Source organism: Bacillus rossius, chromosome 7 (genome assembly GCF_032445375.1).
Source record: "Bacillus rossius redtenbacheri isolate Brsri chromosome 7, Brsri_v3, whole genome shotgun sequence".
In the NCBI taxonomy this organism is placed as follows: Eukaryota; Metazoa; Arthropoda; class Insecta; order Phasmatodea; family Bacillidae; genus Bacillus; species Bacillus rossius.
In genome coordinates, this window is record NC_086335.1 from 36,495,367 (window position 1) to 36,506,943 (window position 11,577).

Genomic DNA, 11,577 nt, shown 5'->3' on the forward strand with positions numbered 1-11,577 from the left:
GTGTCGATGTTGGCTGGCCCTACAGGCGTAAGGCAGCAAACTGTGATCACAATATGGCTTGAAATTGTTTGACATGAGAAGTTTAAAAACCTTACAACTGTTAGTTTCCATTAGAAAAAAATAACAATTTTGTGGGGCGCATATGGATGATTCCAATTAATCAAATTTCAAACTCAAACAAGTATAAAACTATAGCCTACATCAATGCTTAACTTGCTTCCACTCTCGACAGCAATAATAAGACAAACTATCAAAAGAAAAACTAAATTTAATCATGTTAATATATTTATTTCATGGACATACTCCGTCACCAGCGGAGCAGATGTCAGTTACCGAAACGTCGCAATTGTTTCTTAACAAAAGCCTACTGTGTTCTTACGTGTTGTGGACGTTGTGTAGATTATGCATTTAGTTTTGTCGATGGGTTTCGTCCAGAGATTAGCTAATCTCTAGGTTCGTCCGTGTGTCGGTGTGTTGTCCACGGTTTACAGTTTTCGGAACACTTCAATTCACGTAAAACGCAAGACGTTGAAAGTTACCCACGCTTGCGTTTATTGCGTATATTATAAACCTGGACTTACATCAACACGCACACTCTTCGCGTGCGTACCTAAGCGTAGGTACCTAATCTCAAGGTTAGGAGCGTGCATAAGGAAGCCGATTTTCTGTAAACTGAACGAAATCCAATGATTTGACTGTACCCGTTTTATGATATGTTTTTATTTTTTAAAAAATGGCCTTATCTGATATATTTATTCACAAATCTCACTTTCCAGTTAACTGAAAATCATATATATAGCTGGGTGGTTGCATTATTTTGTAAAACAAAAAATAATAATATTATTCTAATTTATACTGTATTAGTGCAGGCTTAGTTGCTTCTTAATAATAACAATATTGGTAGTTCACGTTTAGTAATATAAATTACTAATTTCCATACATGATATCTTATGAGTAGGTATATACATATTTCGAATGTGAATTTAATAGCGAATTCCTTTCGATTATTTTTTTCAAGTAGCAGTGTTTTTTTTTTTTTTTTTTTTTTCTGTATTCACTTTTAAACGTGTTGTGTATGGTTGCTAGGATATCCGCGGCTACAATTCACATTTGATATTTTTTCTCCTTATTTATGTTTTTTCTGTATTTATGTTGTTTGTATTTTTATTTGTTTATAATCTGTATAGTGTCAGCCTTTTTTAGACTATGTCTGTTGGTCGGCGCTTAAAAATGTACAAATAAAATAAATAAATAAAATATTTTGTCGATAGTTTAAATAATATACGTTTTTATTTGTGCCAAAATAAAAATATTGTCACCACATTTACTATGGTATTCACGTGATCTTGTGGAAAAGACCCTTGTGTTTCTCTCACTCGACCACTCGAGATGGGTTCTTAGGGAGCGAGAATATTTCTCTGCAGGTGGACTCTTGGGTTTTCTCGGGAAACTGCGCAATTGAAGAGAGCAACGAGAAAAACTGGGAGCGTGTTATTTGTGGCAGTCGAAGATCCTTATTGAACAGGAAAACGTGCCTCGCAGAACGCAGTGGCCCAGTTCGAAGGAAGCCTTACTGTCATGTCTGCAACTACAACCTTTCTTTGTATTATATCCCCTCCAAAAAAAAAATCCTCCTGTAGCCGCCCCTACCCGCACCAGTTATTTTATTATATTGTAAAGTAAAATGATCGTCATTAAATTGTAGAATCCCATTCATTACATCATTAATGTATCGTAATAAACCAAACCAACACATTATATTTACTTGTCAACATCTTAATGTTTTCTGAAGCACCTGTCGAAAATGCGCACAATTTATCTGGAACGGAGTGTACCTGATCAGCTAAATGATGCACAGCGCTTCAGAACAATACGCACGATTTAAAAGCCGTTCAATTTTTTTATTGTCAGAGGTGGCCATTTACTTTTGCATGAGGGGGGTGGGGGAGGGAAAGCAATATTTGTGAGTGTAGCTTCACCAAAGGCTTTTCTTCTCCCATTTGGTGGTGGTTATAAAAACCCTAAATTAAATTTTATTCTTATTGATTTTTTTTAATTTTTGACATATAAATAAATTAGCAAAACCATCGTTACATTTTAAGTTCGTGGTTGGCTTAAAAACGTAGATTTAAAGAGTTTAGTTTTCTAATGCCCCTTTTTTTCTGGGGGAGTTTATAACGACCAAATGGGGGCTGGGAGTTTTTGTTGAAGCCACTCTACCAAATATTGTTTCCCCCCCCCCCCCTCCCCTCCCCCGGAAAAGTAAGTGGCCACCTCTGGCACTCAAATGTCTTGAACGATTTTTAAATCGTGCGTGTTGTTCTGAAGCGCTGCACATCATTGCTCAGGTACACTCTGTTCCAGATAAGTTTTTCCCTTTTTCGTTAGATACTTCATTCAGCGAAAATCCTGATTTTGCCAACCAAATAGGCTATATATTATTTTAATATATACCAAATAATTATTGATACATTGTTGGCTAGTCTGGTGCTAGAAGAAACTGTGTTTGGTTTATTACGTTACATTATTCAGCCTGGATGTTCACTGAACTGTCGTGCGTAAAATAAATTTATGAAGACAGAGTAAGATATAAATGGACGGCAGATAATTAATAAGAAATCAAATCAAGTTGGTAGTAATAATTTTAAAATTATTGTGTTTTAAGTGTTGTAAATAGCCACTTGCAATTGGTGTGATTTAGTGGATTGATTAATAAGTTGTAATAAAATAAAACCAACTATATATGTTTGTAGCTCCATGTAGGTACACTATCAAATAAATACTTCATATTTAATAATATTCACATAAGCACAAGTTTATTTAGATACAGAATGTAAGAAAAAGCACATGTAATTGGCTACTTCAAATGAATTTGATGGGATATAAATTGGCAAACAATCGTAATTTCACCATGGGACATTGGATGATGGAGGAAATTAGTTTTTGATCATGAGTCTGTGGTTGGCTTTCTGGAGACGTGACGTAGGCAGACGTAAAAGTTGAAAATCCATTGGAGCAGATGCAGTGGTCGCTTATTTATAATGTGCTCTCCAATTTCGCTTGGTTTTGTGCTTGCCAGCAGCAGCACTGTTATGCAGCAAAAAAAAAATATATATATATATATATTACGCGTTATATAACTCACGGTGAATATGCGCAATTTCCAGCGAAGAAACCATCTCAAATAAACGCAGGGTTCTTTGCAGTTCCAGATAACTGGGTATTCGTAGAAATTACGCCGTATTACAACTTCCAAGTATACTTTGTTCGTATGTTCCGATGTACAAAGGAAATATTTATTAAAAAAATATATACTGGTGATACTGGACTCACTCATTTTCAAACCTGGTTACGGCCCTGGGTGAAAGTATTAAGCATGCAATAGCGATGTCCGGATATATTGATTTCTTAAGTAGTCACCAGAGTGCAGTAAATATAAAGCACCAAAATAAGTGTTTTTCGATTGTTTTTGTTTATTGTTTTCATACATTGTAGATGAGAACCTACGCAGACAGTTCTTGAATATTAATTTTACTTATGAAAATTTAGGGAGTTCAACAATACTTTGTCATTCTTTTCTGTTAGCACATTTTTGAAACGGGAACAGGAAAAACGCCAATATCATGATTGTTCTTCTTCTATGCTACCAATGGACATAAATTGGAACAAAAAGTCCAAGTTGGCCGATGCATTCGGACCAGGGAGATGCCAACCATTGTCCACAACCATCCATGGGGGTCAGAGGGTCACGTGGACCAATCAGTGAACAGTGTTCGTTGGACACAATTTTTAATAATTGTAGACGGGGCTTTGCCGTCGTAGAGACTGCACGCCAATTCGGTGCCTGGCACTTATAGAGGTGAAGTGACGTTGTGATGAGCGAGCTTCTGTCGACCTTCGTGTCCTTGCACCTTCAGAGCTCGTGCCTCGTGAGGAGTGTATCTCGTGTCGGTGAGGCGGGACGATAAGCGCGACGCACGCTGGTGCTTCTAGCGCGGTATCGCCTCTAAGCGCAAGGCTCTGAATTGGCGCGCACTTTCTTCGTCGTGCATAGGACAACTATGAAATTTGAGTGGTGACCGTAATACCTATATGGTGGAGAAATGAATATAAAGGTGTAATGGAAGTCCCTTAAGTACTTTCAAGAATCTGTAACGGTTGTTTTATGCCTAAGAATTACTCTGAAAACACGCCTTTTAACCATTTTAACACAGTTTAAAAACATAATTCCCGAACCAAACTACTTATATGTAGGCCCTCAGCTAATTCTTAAAAGCATGTTTGCAAACATAAATCACTAGAATATATCGAGTAGGCCTAACCTGGTACACTTACGGTATCCAGAGCTCCAGATTAAACCAAGCGATTTAAAAACTAATAAAGATATCCTAGTGATGTCTGTATACGAAGAGCATTTGAGAATATACCAAGGTCTGGATAGGCCTGTTTTCGTTTTTTTTTTTTTTTTTTTTTAATGTATCCTAAGGAAAGTTATAATGGCTCAAATGCGTGATTTCAAAATAATTTGCTGTACATGAAACTCCCGGTACAGATTCTTAAAAGCACTTTAGGTATGTGCGTTGCCCATTTATCTCCATTCAGTTGCCACACGATGTCATGGCTGCCACTCAAATCTAATAGTTAGGGCCATGCATATTTCGCGAAAAGATTCCCAGACTAGATGAAAGTTAAAACACTGTAGCATCGTCTGTGTTTCGTGATTGGGTGAGTTTCTTTCAGGTACGTGTCGACTGTTACAACACCAATCACAGTAATTAAGCGCGGAAGCAAACGCGTCCTGAGTCGCCCGGTCAAATAAGGGAATGAATGACCTCTCTCGCAGACGGCAGCCAATCACAAGGAATAAACAGGTGATGCGGGTATACCTTGTTGCAATCTAATAGGGGTTCAGGTTTTTTTCGCGAACAATGCCTGCCCCTGCTAATAGTTGTTCCGCGCAAGACGGGCAGACTGCGCGCCGGTTCAGAGGCAGAAGTGCCGGCGAGTCTCGCCTCGCTGACACAGATGCACCTTTGACTGGGCGTGGAAGGTAGACGACGAGCTCCGTGAACGACGCCAGTAGACTAGGGATGGGGAATATTTACTGTACCGGTGACTTTGTCACGGCGACTGCAATGTCACGTGTCACGGTGGTGACTTTAGCTATAAGTAACAGGGCCAATGTCACGTCTCTTCGCGCTTGTCGCTGCGATGCGTGTCACGGGTCACGTGTCGCTACGAGTGTGTCACCGCGGTGCGAGTCGCTGCGGCGTGGGTCACAGGTCGCTAAGAGTAACGGCGCGGTTGGCATGTCACGGGTCACGTGTCACTGCAGAGAGTGTCACTGGCGCAAGTCGCTGCGGGCGTGTCACTGCGGTGCGAGTCACAGGTCCCTGAGAGTAACGGCGCCGGGAAATTAATGGTGACTTGCCGCAACAGCAACACGTGACACACGAGTACTTTCTCGGCGAGGTATGCGACACTGGTGTGTCCAGTTACTCTGTCCAAAATCATTAAATGATTCACAAATTTTGTGAATCTGAACTAAATGTTATTGTCCAAATTAAAAAATAAAAAAAGCCAAACAAACACTGTTAATTTGGTGAAGTAGGATATTGCCAAGTTTTCGTGTTTTGCGTATTATTAAAAAATGTGATGATTAATGTTATATTTTAATAAAAAATATTTTATTTAAAAATATTTATAAATAATATAGAAGATATTTATTTCATGTGTGAAAATGCATAGTTAATAATTCCAATAAACTATGAACTAATTCGGTTTATCAATGATTACATGTTGTATGTCACATATATAAAAATATACAATTATTAGGAGATTATGTTACACTATATTTATTAATAAAAAAACTCTGGTTTTACATTTTAGCAACAAGGTCACTAACAGTGACAATGTCACGGTGACTTGACCCTGTGACTTTCATGTCACTGGTCACGGCGTGTCACAGGAACAAAATTTGTCACTGCTCCCATCACTACAGTAGACGGCCTGAGCACGTGATCCCGTGCATCGAGCCTCGGTCAACACCGCTAGCGGCGCGGCGGTCGTCTTTTCTCCCCCTCCCCCCTTCATCATCCTGCTCCCGCTCATGCTCGCGTACCAACTTCCAAGAATCGCTCGCTCGACGCGAGCCAAATGGAGCAGCCGCCAGGGCGTCGAAGAGGAGGGAGGGGCTAAACGGCTACTACTCTCTCGCTCGCTCTCTCACGTGCGCCGAGCCCAAGACATCGCCCCCCTCCCCTCCCCTACGTGACGACGCCAACTGCAAGTGCCCTAGAAAGAAATAAAACAACACAGATAAATCTTCTAAATACTCACTTGCGAACATATCACTTCCAAGCAGTCTTTCCATACAGGCAATGTTTTCGCATTCTGTTGTAGGTTAACACTCTGCCGTGTTTAACGTTTTTTTTCCCCCTTCCTCTCTGGACTTCAAGAGGATATGTTCCAAAAATAAGACCAGGTTCATGAACTTACCAAGAAACGCAAGGGCGCAAGCACGCAACCAATCCAAGAACGTCGTTTGTAAAAAAAAAAAAAAAAAAAAAAGACACGAAAGTCGCAAGACTTCACAAACACTACAAATTGAAATCGTTAAAACTGTAGAAAAAAAAGTGAGCTAGTCATTCAGTACTCGCCAGTGATGTGTAAAAAAAACATCTGACCTCGGTAACGAGCAAATTTGTTTGTTCTCATGTTGCAAATAAATAATAAGATACTCTGGCACGAAATTTAACGTAAAATTCTTAAAAATAATACCGAGCATGATAAATATACGAAAAGTATTCGTTTTAGGGGAAAACGATAAAGAAATTTCCTGGTGCTTGCCCATCGGTGTGATGGCTGGAGAGCGTCTTTGAAACTGAAACATTTTGTAAACTTGAATGGTCATGATAAGATATAACCGCAGCTTTAAAAATACATATAATTTATTAGCCAGAAAGTTGTGTTGGAACAAATATGGCATCAAAGTTATTACCTATCATTTTGTTGGTCTCTAAAGCATCACGAACGCAGCGCTATCTTTTGAGTAGTTTTCGAAATACGATATGCAGTTACATAGATACAGCAAAACATTATTAACCTGAAAAATTTTAAAACACATATTATTGTGTGTGTGTATTTCCTAAACATTAGAATCAGTCTGTAAATACTTCCTGCCAACAAACCTTAACCTTTTTGAGCTGATTAAACATGTTATGATTTAACAGTAAAAATTTAACTACGGAATTATTTTAGTAATATTTATAAATGTATGTCCGGCGCCTGGAGTCGGAGTGTGGTGTCAGTGTCGGTGACCGCCATCTTGGATTGTGATTTGGGAGGAGGGGGAGTTGCAAAATTCCCAAGGCCCGGGCACCAGGAGATTTATTTTATTCTTATTCTTATACTGTTAATGCAATCCACAGGAACTTTATAGGTACTGCGATACGCACATATCACGTTTACAGTCTTCAGGTATATATTTCTTAAAATTTTGTGGCTTGACAAGTTGTAGATTAAGTAACAGGTAGGGGGTCCGTCAAAGATATTTGCCCCGGACCCTAGGTTTCCCTCGGTGACCCTGGATCCACACTAAGCTATTAATAATCAAACATCCATCTTTGAAGGTACGCATTAAAAATATTAGGTTTGGCCAAAAATGTACTTCAGAAGTCATTTATCCCCGTGGCTTGTACACCTGGATCCACCTCTGCCCGCAAGCCTCAACAAATCATCTGTGGCGGGGCCGCGGTGAATGCGAGATGATCACTGCTCTATGGAGGACGCGAAATATGCGAAATTATCACTGCTCTATGGAGGCCGTGAAGAATGCGAGATGATCACTGCTCTATGGAAGCCGTGAAGAATGCGAGATGATCACTGCTCTATGGAGGCCGCGAAGAATGCGAGATGATCACTGCACTATGGAGGCCGCGAAGAATGCGAGATGATCACTGCTCTATGGTGGCCGCGAAGAATGCGAGATGATCACTGCTCTATGGAGGCCGCGAAGAATGCGAGATGATCACTGCTCTATGGAGGCCGCGAAGAATGCGAGATGATCACTGCTCTATGGAGGCCGCGAAGAATGCGAGATGATCACTGCTCTACGGATACCGCGAAGAATGCGAGAAGATCACTGCTCTATGGAGGCCGCGAAGAATGCGAGATGATCACTGCTCTATGGAGACCGCGAAGAATGCGAGATGATCACTGCTGTATGGAGGCCGCGAAGAATGCAAGATGGTCACTGCTCTACGGAGGCCGCGGAGAATGCGAGATGATCACTGCTCTACGGAGACCGCGGAGAATGCGAGATGATCACTGCTCTATGGAGACCGCGGAGAATGCGAGATGATCACTGCTCTATGGAGACCGCGGAGAATGCGAGATGATCACTGCTCTATGGAGACCGCGAAGAATGCGAGATGATCACTGCTGTATGGAGGCCGCGAAGAATGCAAGATGATCACTGCTCTACGGAGGCCGCGGAGAATGCGAGATGATCACTGCTCTACGGAGACCGCGGAGAATGCGTGATGATCACTGCTCTATGGAGACCGCGAAGAATGCGAGATGATCACTGCTGTATGGAGGCCGCGAAGAATGCAAGATGATCACTGCTCTACGGAGGCCGCGGAGAATGCGAGATGATCACTGCTCTACGGAGACCGCGGAGAATGCGAGATGATCACTGCTCTATGGAGGCCGCGAAGAATGCGAGATGATCACTGCACTATGGAGGCCGCGAAGAATGCGAGATGATCACTGCTCTATGGTGGCCGCGAAGAATGCGAGATGATCACTGCTCTATGGAGGCCGCGAAGAATGCGAGATGATCACTGCTCTATGGAGGCCGCGAAGAATGCGAGATGATCACTGCTCTATGGAGGCCGCGAAGAATGCGAGATGATCACTGCTCTACGGATACCGCGAAGAATGCGAGAAGATCACTGCTCTATGGAGGCCGCGAAGAATGCGAGATGATCACTGCTCTATGGAGACCGCGAAGAATGCGAGATGATCACTGCTGTATGGAGGCCGCGAAGAATGCAAGATGGTCACTGCTCTACGGAGGCCGCGGAGAATGCGAGATGATCACTGCTCTACGGAGACCGCGGAGAATGCGTGATGATCACTGCTCTATGGAGACCGCGAAGAATGCGAGATGATCACTGCTGTATGGAGGCCGCGAAGAATGCAAGATGATCACTGCTCTACGGAGGCCGCGGAGAATGCGAGATGATCACTGCTCTACGGAGACCGCGGAGAATGCGAGATGATCACTGCTCTACGGAGACCGCGGAGAATGCGTGATGATCACTGCTCTATGGAGGCCGCGAAGAATGCGAGATGATCACTGCTCTATGGAGGCCGCGAAGAATGCGAGATGATCACTGCTCTACGGATACCGCGAAGAATGCGAGATGATCACTGCTGTATGGAGGCCGCGAAGAATGCGAGATGATCACTGCTGTATGGAGGCCGCGAAGAATGCAAGATGATCACTGCTCTACGGAGGCCGCGGAGAATGCGAGATGATCACTGCTCTACGGAGACCGCGGAGAATGCGTGATGATCACTGCTCTATGGACGCGCGGCGTGTGACCAGGTCTCTGAGGTGGTCGTGCAGGGAAGGTGCCAGTTTTCCCGGCAGCTGGGGGTGAGGCAGGGAACAGACCTCGGGGAAAAAAACGGGGCAATTGTTCCGTCCCGGGAGGAGCGAGCTCTGTCGCACCAAGGGGCATGGGGAGGGGGGGGGGGAAGCCGACGGCAGACCCTGGCCGGCCGGCTTCTGGGTCGCGACCTCGTGTGAAGCGACCCTGCCCTTCCTTCTGCAGCCCTGATGTGCGCGGCCCCTGCGCTGCTACGGCGAGTCTCGTCCGCAGAGGCCGTCTACCCTCCCTTCACAATGCCACTAGCGCTGTCCTTGTTCCAGTGCGCTCTGTTGCCAGGTGTACGCAAAGAGCACAAAAAGTCTTACACACAAATTTATTATTTTTGGGAAAAAAAAATATTTCTTAATGATTTTAAATTTAGGTATGTATTATTTTTTGGAGGAAAAATTTTAAAGAGGATTTTGGAATTACATTTTCTTGTATTTCATCAAGAGCGAAATCTCATAATTTCACATTCTATATTCTTAGTAAACGTAAAGAAAGGTAAGTTTTTGTTGTCACATTAATTTACGTCTTATAATATTTGGGAAAAAAAATTGGCTCTGTTTGACCATAGGAAATAATTAATGGAATGTGTTGTTATTAACAGTAACCGACTGCTGCAAATAGTTTCTCCTTTTAAAATAATAATTGGTGTTTAGAATCTAGATTGTGCTATCTATGCAAAGGCATTAAAATCATCCAAATACACTATTTTATTCCAAGCAACACTTATAAACAAGGCTGCGCTTCATTTTCTACTGCTCGCAGATGTGGCGGGTACAGGATTTCTGTTAGCTTTTTTTGGGGGAGTAAAATGTACTTGAAAAAAAAAAAAGAATTAAAATTAAAACTCGAACAAACTTACCTTATTATTGACACCACCACGCTGAATTATGAGCCTACAAAAGTAGCCGTAGGCGACACGGCTTCTCACACAGTTGTAATTGGAAACGTTGTAACAACTCACCTTGCATCACCAAAATAATATACTGTCTTTACTGACACCTTGAAAAATTTTTCCCCAACTTCGGAAAAGGAAAAAATAAAGGGGGGGGGGGGTTATGTGCTTCCTTGCGGTTGCCATTGATCATCGGCCGAGTTCGCTGATGAGCGTTCATTTACAGACGAAAGCATCTAATGAGTAGGGCCATGCATATTTCGCGAAAAGATTCACAGACTAGATGAAAGTTAAAACACTGTAGCATCGTCTGTGTTTCGTGATTGGGAGAGTTTCTTTCAGGTACGTGTCGACTGTTACAACACCAATCACAGTAATTCAGTGCGGAAGCAAACGCGTCCTGAGTCGCCCGGTCAAATAAGGGAATGAATGACTTCTCTCGCAGACGGCAGCCAATCACAAGGAATAAACAGGTGATGCGCCTATACCTTATTGCAATCTAATAGACGTTCAGGTATTTTTTCGCAAACAATGCCTGCCCCTACTAATGAGTAGAGACCTGTAAAATTCGCGGATTCATTTCGCGATAGGATAGAGTCCAAATACTTTTGACATTATTTTGCTTCAGTGATTGTGCCACAGTTTATCTGAAGGACTCTGTGCCAATGAAAAATCTTTAACAGAAGAATTAGCGAATCACGATCAATCCAGTCAACAGGTGTTACGAGTCGGTAACCAATCAGCAGATGTAATTTGCACGAGTGCGTAGAGGATCAGGGAGTCTATCCTTTAAGGATTTGTAATCGCGAATTTTACAGGCCTCTACTAATGAGTGATGCTTCCTGCTTCTGTCTTGGAGGCTATATATACTACCAACTGATGCTATAATCACGATAGCGCAATTGGCGCGAAGCGACTAATGAAATAATTTCCTGACCTTCACTCACGTTCCGAAAAATTTTACCCGAGTGTTATTTACCCGTCATTGTAATTTTTACTGTTGCTGGACTTATT